The sequence below is a fragment of the Hylobates moloch genome, unplaced genomic scaffold, assembly GCF_009828535.3.
Source record: "Hylobates moloch isolate HMO894 unplaced genomic scaffold, HMol_V3 SCAFFOLD_42, whole genome shotgun sequence".
Classification (NCBI taxonomy): domain Eukaryota; kingdom Metazoa; phylum Chordata; class Mammalia; order Primates; family Hylobatidae; genus Hylobates; species Hylobates moloch.
In genome coordinates this window covers 1,567,233-1,577,347 of record NW_026652317.1, presented here as the reverse complement: position 1 = coordinate 1,577,347, position 10,115 = coordinate 1,567,233, and positions in this window count along the sequence as shown.

The window sequence follows — 10,115 nt, the reverse complement described above, 5'->3', positions numbered from 1 at the left end:
GACAGAGCAAGACTCCGTCTCAAAAAAAAAAAAAAAAGAATTGAGGTTTGGGAACCTCCACCTGGATTTCAGAAGATGTATGAAAAAGCCTGGATGCCCAGACAAAAGTTTGCTGCAGGGGTGGAGCCCTCATGGAGAACCTCTGCTAGGGCAGTGCATGTCTGGTTTCTCAATGGTCCTTTATGACTTTTTCTCTCCACATTTTAATTCTGTCATTCATGCCAGGGTTTCTCAACTTCTGAACTATTGACATTTTAAGCTAGATTAATTCTTTACAGGATAGGACAACAGAGGGCTATCTTGTGCATGGTAGGTTGTTTAGCAGCATCCTTGGCCTGTACCCACTAGATACATGGTCGTCTCATCCCCAAGTTGTGACAATCAAAAATATCTTCAGATATTGCCAGATGTTCCCTGAGGGAAATTTACCACCAACTGGGAACCACTCTTGAAGAGATCAGGGCTACAGACAACAGCCAATATCATGGTCTTAGAAACGCTTGTTCCTGTGTTGACATTTTGGGATATGTCACGTGGCCAGCACACACGTAGTGGAAAATTAAGATGAACTGTGAATTTTTCAGGCACAGGTACAGCAATTTGTAGAAACGAAGCATAGTGGGGAAGCTTTCGGAAGTTGTCCTCTTGGAATTGATCCAAAATAAACAAATTAGCACAAAAACATTAATGTGAGCATGTTAGGATGATGTTGCTTTAACTAATTATGATTATTTTGGTAATAATGAAACAATTCTATTTAAGGTTGAATCACATCATATTCTCAATTAACTTATGTAAATTCAATTGCGCTAGCTTGGTCTATAATAACGAAGGAGGAATAAACAACGACTTAGCACATGATCTGACCTGATAATCCATTCACTAGTCTGCAGCCAAAAGCAACCTTGACATGGGAGAGGCAGAGCCATTCTCTTAAGCCCAGGTTCCTTATGTTTCTGATAGCATAGCCTTCTCTTCTCCCTGGGTGTGCTTATGACACTATATTTTTAGCACAACTTCACCCATAAATGCAAGACAACTATTTTTTATACTTTTATACTACTTTTTAACTGAAAAAAATTATCCCAAGGCAGGTGGGAAGTGCTATATTAAACCTCTTTGAAACTAACTTCCCACAACATGAAGTTTTGCAACAGGATATTCAAGAGCAATTTTAGCTACCTTTCATTTTCACTTTAAAATCACTTTATATTTTGACTCTTAAGTTTGCAACCCTACCATGTAGTATATTTGCTACTACTCTTGTGGTTATCTTTTTTAACTTTTAAGTTCAGGGGCACGAGCAGGTTTGTTAAATAGGTGAACTTGTATCATGAGGGTTTGTTTTGTACAGATTATTTCATAACCCAGGTATTAACCCTCGTACCCATTCATTATTTTTCCTGATATTCTCCCTCCTCCCACCCTCCACCCTTTGGTAGGCTCCAGTGTGTGTGGTTCCCCTCTATATATATCCATGTGTTCTCATCATTTGGCTCCCACTTATAAGTGAGAACATGCAGTATTCGTTTCTTTTGTTCCTGCTTTAGTTTGCTAAGGATAATGGCCTTGATAGTAATTCCTTGATTTAAGCAGTGAACCAGCATTAATTAATATCTCCTATATGCTCATTCAGGGGAATACGGACTTGCAAAACTCATTTTTGTTCTGTGAAATACCACATTGAATGTCAGTGTAACTGATTTGGAGTTCAAGAAGGAGGATTCACACCCATGCCCTGGGAAGACTAGTAAGTAGAGGCTGAAAAGCATTGTTGCTGCACATTTTTATGCTGTATTAGGCCAAAACTGCCCAAGACATGGACCATACTGCTGTTCTTGTTTGAACATCAGTCATCTCCATTTCCTTCTTCTCTTTGTCTTCCTTTCCTTAAATATCCATAAAGTTGTCAATTATAAATATAAATAGGAAATATTTCAAATATATATGTAAGAATGGGAGTAATGTAAAAGACACACATATATTCACCACATAATCTAACATTGAATCATTGTATTACACATACTTCAATAATATATTTAAAAAGCAACCCTCAATGGAAATAATTGGAAGCTTTCTCCTTTAATCTCACCCCCACCCTTTTTCCTGCAGAGTTAAACGGCATCTCAAAATTGGTGAAGACTGTTGATGCAAATAACTTTAAAATTTGCACTACATATTTATAAATCCCTAAACTGTATTTTGTGAACTACTTTTTATTGAAAAAAATACAAACATGGTATGACACTGTTCAATACTCAATGATTTTTTGGCCATTTAACATTGTTTTGATGTTTATTCCTGGTACATGTTTATTTTATCAATTCATTTTAACATTTACGTGGAATTTCACTGAATACAAACAGTGTAATTTATTTATGTACGTCCTCCTATTACAATTTCTGGGTTTTGTTAAATATTCCATATTACAATAAACCCTGGTGAACATCTTTGCACATGCCTTGAGTATACGGGAAAAGATTTAACCGGAGTTCATACTTGTGTCATAGGTATGCACAGCTTTCACTTGATGTAATGTGTACCTTCCCATATGGTTGCAACCAATTTTCCATTCCTCTAACCGTAAGCGACAGTTTATCTTTTAGCACATCCTCCTCTTCAGTTGATCTTAATATATTTTTAATGTGGGCCTATCTGATGAGTGAGAAGCATTGCCTCGTTGTTTAATTTGCATTCTCCTGATTACTAGTGCTACTGAGCATCTTTTCACATACTAGTTAGTTAGCAATTCAGTTCAGGTTTTCTCCTCTGAATTGCCTGTTCATTTTTTAAGTTCTTTTGTCTTATTGATTTGGTGAGGGTTCTTTATATATAGCCTGAGTAAAAACTGTAGTAGTCATGGCTCTTACAAGCAGAGGAATATACTGTAGCCAGTTTAAGCAGAAATGTTGTATATTAAAAGTATACTGGACAGCTAATATAATAGAATCTCCAGAAGGGGTAAAGAGTCAGACTCAAGGCCCTGTGGTTCTCCCAAATCACACTGCAGGATTGTCCCAGCAAAGACCTCACTGCTTCACAGCTGGGCCCAAACACTTCATGTACCACTAACAGAACTGGAACCTGAAGGTGGACACACCTCTTGCAGTCCCCCAAAACCAAGAGCTTCATTCCTGTTCAAGGTCTTTTCTGCATGCATCAATCACTGAAACCTAGGCCCCTGCCCGTGCCTTACCTGATTTCTTCCTTGAAGAAGCAGAAATCACACAATGGGGAATTCCCCAAATATCAGGAAGTGTGCAAAACATGACGGGCATGGTTAATGTCTACCTCACTGTATTAGTCAGGGTGCTCCGAAGAGACAGAACTAATAGGACATATGTATATATGCAAAAGGAAGTTTATTAAGGAGAGTTGACTCACACAATCACAAGGCGAAATCCCACAATAGGCCATCTGCAAGCTGAGGAAGGAGGAAGCCAGTCTGAATCCCAAAACCTCAAGTAGGGAAGCCGACAACGCAGCCTTCAGTCTGTGACTGAAGGCCCGAAAGGCCCTGGCAAACCACTGGTGTAAGTCTAAGAGTCCAAAAGCTGAAGAACTTGGAGTCTGACGTTCAAGGGCAGGAAGAATCCAGCACAGGAGGAAGATGAAGCCTGGAAGACTCAGCAAGTCTGCTCCTTCCAGCTTCTTCTGCCTGCTTTATCCTATCCACACTGGCAGCTAATTAGATGGTGCCCACTCAGATTGAGTGTGAGTCTGCCTCTCCCAGTCCACTGACTCAAATGTTAATCTCCTTTGGCAACACCCTCCCAGACACACCTGGGAACAATACTTTGCATCCTTCAATTTGATCAAGCTGACAATCAATATTAACCATCCTATTCACTAATCACGTGTTGCCTGTAAGTGATGTAAATATCTATTTATTGGCAGTGACTCATCTTTTAACTCTGTTTCATGTCTTTTGGTGTATAAAAGTTCTACATTCTGATTCTGTTGGATTTTTAAATCTTTTCCTTTATGTCCTGTTATTCGTGTGATTTATGAAATCTTTCTCCATGCTCAAGACATAATAAAATATTCCTATAATTTTTTCAGAAAGTTTTAAGTTTTGCTGTTTATATTTGTGTTTTTACTCTATCTGAAATTGACTTTGTCTTATGAGAGAAAGACATTGAACCTGTTTTCGCACATATTTACCCAATTATCCAGCACCTTTAATCAGTCAGTCCCTGATATTCTCATTGACTTATTCAGCTATACGTCTCATATACCAACATCTCCTATCTACGTAGGCCTCTGTTTAGACTTTCTATTCTGTCCCATTAGTCTACTCGTCTATTTTTGTACAAGTATCAAATGGTTTTAATTACTAGAGCTTTATAATATCTCATAGAGTGACTACCACTGTCTCATTATTTTTCTTGTTTTGGCTCTTCTCATTTCATCCACACGAATGTTTTTAGTTTCACAATCCGTGGTGTAATTTTGATTGCAATTGTACTGCATGCATTAATTTATAACATTTTATTCCATAAATACTTTATTATTAAATTTTCTAATTGGTTTTTCATTGTGCATCAGAACATCTTTGATTTTGACATGTTAATTTTGTGTCAGGTAAATTTGCTGTATCCTTTTTATTAATTCTGTTTGTCATTAGATCCTTTTGAATATTTCCATATATGCAATTATATCTCTTCAAATAAAGTCTGTTTTATGTTTTATTTTCACTCTTATACTATTGGTTTATATTGTTTTACTGGGTTGACTATTATTATCTTACTGGGTTCACTATGACCCTAAGGGTGGCACAGAATAGAAGCTGCAAAAGTGGGTATCCTTTTCTTGTCCTTTCAAACCAATACTTCTAACATTTCATCATGAAGCACAATGATGAGTGGAGGTTATTCATAGTAACTCTTTAACAGATTATGTAAACTCCTTTCCATTGTCAAGAAAGGGTATTGAAATTTATCTAAAGCTGTTTTTTCCTCCATTTTTAATATGATCATATATTTCTGTATCTTTTTTCTATTGTTGTGGCAAATTATATTAGTAGATTATTGCATTCCTTGCGTAAATACTAATTGGTCATGGTATGTTTATATTTGTGTGTATGCTTTTGTGCATATGTAAATGTAAGGAGATAACCCACATTCTATAGAATCTGAAAGGTAAAATTTGGGATGTTTCTTTAAGAAAAGATTCCAAAATCCCAAATCCAAATATGGTAATATGACTTAGAAGGAACCCTGAGACTCTGTCCTTCTAACTGAATGACGCTGAGGCTTAAATGTCACGTTTTCATGGTAAATTCGCCTCTGCAGGTGTATGAACAACAAAATTCTGTTTGCTAAATATTTAAGACATTATTATTTATTTTAGAACATGAAGTTGCAAATTTGTTTTGCTCACATTTTCCCCTGGTTTTAGTATCAAGATTATACTGCCATCCTAAAACAAGTCAGACAGCTTTTCATAATTTTTGTTTGTTTCTAGAGCTACTTGAGTAAGATAGAAGTTACCTATTCCTTGAAGTTTTCAGTTTGGAGCTAGTGCTTTCATTAATCCAATTTTCACAATAGGCCTAGACTTCAACAAGGTGCAGAGGAGGAGCAGGAGAAGGAGGTGAGAGTATTAGGAAGCCCATCTTGTTCTCCACTCTGCTTTAAGAAGTAATAAAACCAAAGTATTTTCTTTTTCTTTGGTAATCTTTTGTCTATTTAAATGGATTCAGGCCTCAGAGAGAACACGCATAGCGTTTGTCAGCATCTTCACTCTTTAAAACCCTCATACTTAAGTTTCTATCAGCATGACCCACACTCCACATTCTGAGCTATGGGAACCACTCAAACAACCCACACTGAATACAGGAGCTTCCAAACTTCTATGAGTGGCCAACCACCGAAAAATTTACTGAGCGCCTACAGAGTGTACAGAAACACTCATGGCCGCTATTGATTCATAGACACTGCCCCTGCCCTTGGGAAACAAAGTCAAACCTGAGACTTGCCTCTGCACCTGGTTTTAGAATATCATCATGATACTTATGACTCAACACCACCCTATAGTCATTGAGTAATAAATTATTCCCCATAGAAGAACAACCAGATAAACATATAATTCCAAAATCAACATCTAATTCCAAAATCAACACCAAAATTATTCCATAAAATACATTGATAGGATTATGTCTAGATTGTTTTCTTTACTGCCGTTTTCTTATTCAAAGCAATATCTGGAGCATGAATCTTTGTTTCTGGACTCCGTTTGCACATTGCAGTTCTCTACAAAGACTTTCTTTACCTAGGTCCTAATTAGCCAACCTTCTGAATAGACAGCAACCGATGGCAGTATCTGCCTCTTAAGAGTTTGAAGTCAGCCAGCTAAACGGCGATTGAGTGAACAATGCGAGGCACTGGAGTTGCAAGGTCACACAGACTTAGGGACAGAGTCAGGCTCATGACAAGCCATTGCCTATGCAAGTCACAATTATGAGAGGAAGTAATTAAAATCTCCCTGAAGGGTGGACGTTGCAGTGAGCTGACATGGTGCCACTGCACTCCAGCCTGCGCGACAGAGTGAGACTCCGTCTCAAAAAAAAAAAAAAAAAAAAAAAAAAAGGCTCACTGAGGAAACAGTTATGAAACAAAGTCATGACATGTTCGGGAAGAGCAAATATATACTTTTTAATTCCAAAAAAGAACAAGAAAGTAAGATTGCCTGAAGACTTTTCAGTCCTATGAAGTAAAAGTCTTTATTCTGCATTTGGTTCTATGGAATTTTCCTGTATTCTTAAAATATAATGTTTATATTTGGCATTATTGAGTGAATTTCTTATTTTTACTACCAAATCATCCCTAAAGATTAGTAATATTCATCTGAAATATAAGTAGTGAGCATTATGTTGATGTAAATTAATTTGATCAGTTTATTATAAAATTAAAATTTTCATCTGTTGCCCTTCTTATAACAACCTTGGTACCCACCAGGCCCAAAGATGTACAGTAGTTTTATCAGGCTGAGTCCAGAATTGAACAAACAAGGAATAGAATGAAAAATATTCACTCATACTGTGACATTTATTGAGTGTTCGTTATATTCTAGGCATGGGAAATATAGATAAAATATGCATGACCCCTGACATCATGGTTTGTATCATATCGAAAGAGGTAAGATATATTTTAAACAATTGTATGAAAATTACAGGGTAAGTGACATGAAGGTAAGCTATATGGTGATATGAGAGAGGAAAAGAGGTATAGTGGATCCATATTTGGGGAGGATAAGGATTCTTTGAGAAAGTAGCACATTAGCTGAGACTGAGGTTAGAGGTTGGCCAGATAAGATATTACAGGTGAGCGAAGAGACACACTCCAGGGACAGGAAATATCCTATGCAAAACCCTCATTTGGAAGAGAGGAAGCCAGTCTGTGTGAGAGGAGAGAGACTACAGGCACGATGGAAAAAGAAGAAAGAGTCAGATAATTTAGAATCTTTCAGATCTCATTAAAGGAATCAAAGCGTACTTTGTTAAAGGAAATGGTAAGTCACAAATGCAGTGGCCCACATCTTTAGACTGGATTTTTTTAATGAGATTTGATCTCTCGCAGGTTTTTAATGAATAATTTGAAATATCCATAAAGCAGGAAAGTGTTGGTCCTTTGTCTATGTTCTTCTCACTTCCCACAAACAGGAAGTAAAATAAATGTCATCTGTAAATAAAAATTATCTAAGATACATTATCAGCCTCTAAAGCAGTATCTATTCCATGCAAGCCTGCCCCCTGTGTGTAAAACATCTAATTCTTCCAAGCAATTATTTCTCCACTATATGCCAGATTACCTTACCACTATCCCAGCTAGAGCATGTGATACAAACAACATTGTTAAAAGTATATGGCACTGAACAAAATGTCAAATTAAAAATCATTAGATAATAAATTAACATAACAAACATTAATATTATAACCATCCAAATAAATATATAATGGAAACAGTAATGGTATTGAGCATTTCTAACTGGTATGGGTGACTTTGCGTGGACTGCTTTGCTTGTAATGTTCCAAAGTGCTCAAGAATAAACTTTGCTGAGTTGCAGGCTACAGAGGCTGGTGGTAGGAATAAGAACATTTAATTCAGCCTGGGAAAGAAAGTTTGATGGATTTCAAAACAAAAGCTAAGGCTGCAGAAGGAAGAAATGAAGCTGACATTCAGTGACCAAGTGCAGACCAAAGCAAATTTGGTGAAATATCTTTCTTGTCTGATTGACACACTTCAGTGCTGCCATTGCCACATGGGACAGGACCAGGGACAAACGACAGTGTCCTCTAATGAACCAGTGTCCCAGCAACAGAGTCAAGTACTTGAATAGAAGTGACTTGAGAAAGTGTAGGGCTGAATAAACCTGACGCATCCTCTATAACAAAACTTCTCAGCTTTTGGCATATGAGAAATGTGAGGTGGGAGAAGATTGATAAAATTTTCAACTATAAAAAGTAGCAGAACTGGAAGAGATGACCAAAATATCTGCTCAAGTATCTCATTTTGTAGGTAGGGAAGCTTGCTCTCTAGTTTATTATCTCTCCACTTTCATCCCAAATCCCAATGCCTATTCCCACCTTTCTAACATATCATTCATGACACATATCACTTTCCTTTATAAATTTATTTACACAATAGAAATAGTTATACATCTCTTATGCAAATTTCTTTATAAACAGAGCTAGTTTGGGGCAAAATTATGAGGTTATTTTGGGTGGAGGGGAGAGGGGCCTTTAGGAAAACACAGTAAGTAGGAGATGATATTCTCTTGTGAGAGTTTCTACTAATTTATCTTACATGACATCGTAGATACTGGAACAACATGTCCCACCTCTATGTTACGTATTGAATGTGCCTTTACCTATCTCCCAGGCGGAATGATTCCTGGCAAGTCCTTACTCTTAACTGGCTCAAGTTTACTCAAATATGAAATAAGGGGTTGAGAATAGGTCACTGGTTCGCAGGCATTTGTCATGCTGATATTGGATCTGTTAGTATAGTCATCCGTTTCTTTTAAACAAAGAAGAGGTTAGAGAACTCTGGCCTAGTTTAACCCCTTAATTCCTCATGTGGCATGGGGGTACAACTCAGAAATCCTAGGGATCCGTGTAATATAACCTTAAATCCTGGAGATGATTCCCATGGGCCTGTTCAGCTGTCACACTTTATGGTTTGTGATTAATGGTCAGTCTGTAAGGGAAAACCAATACTAAGATCCAAGTTGGAAAGAAAGCTAACATTGTGAGGCACCCACTGTGTGTTCAGGTACTATGCTAGTGCTTATATGGATTATCAAATTTAATATTCAGAACCACCCTGTGGAGGAGGTACTTTACTCCCATTTTACCTACAAAATAACTCCAACTCAGATGGGTCAGTCATCAGGAATTATATGACTCTTAGTGCCATGGGATTTAGAAGCAGCTGAACTAGGATTTGAACTTAGTTCTTGTTGGCTCCAAAAGCTTCTGCTCTTTCTACTATTATGAGTTTCAGTTATGAGTTAAGAGTCTAGGCTTGGTATTAGACATGTCTTATTTGTTTTAGCTACCCAGAGGTTTTAGCTGCTGTTCCAGTGGGGCAGTAAGACTGAGTAGGCCCTCTGATTTCTCTCAATTTGAAATAAGTCTGAAGTGCTGTACTAAGCTCCTGAGTGATCTTAGCTCCTTATGCGTATTTGATTCCACTAAATCCCCATTTCCGAATCAGCTGTTTTTTCTATGCTCACAAAGGGCACGGAGATATAACACATGCTCTGTCACGATGTTATTTTTTTGAAGAAGAAATTAAGGCATATTTCTTGAGCATAAACTTCATGCCAGATCTTGGGCTTACATATATGTTACTGCATTTTACCTTTAGTAATGCTGCAATGTAGAAATTAATATGCAGTTTATGGACAAAATAAATAGGAATTTAGCTAAGAGGACACAGCTAAAAACAGGTGAAGCTAGGATTTTAAATCCAGGCCTCCTGGCTCTAAGCCTAATCCTTTTTTCATTTTTCCATACTGCCTCCCTAATGGTTCCCTGTCTGAACGAAATCACAATTCAGCTGTTCTTTTATCCTGCCCTTTTAAAGGTTTGTATGCTTAACCAGATTTCA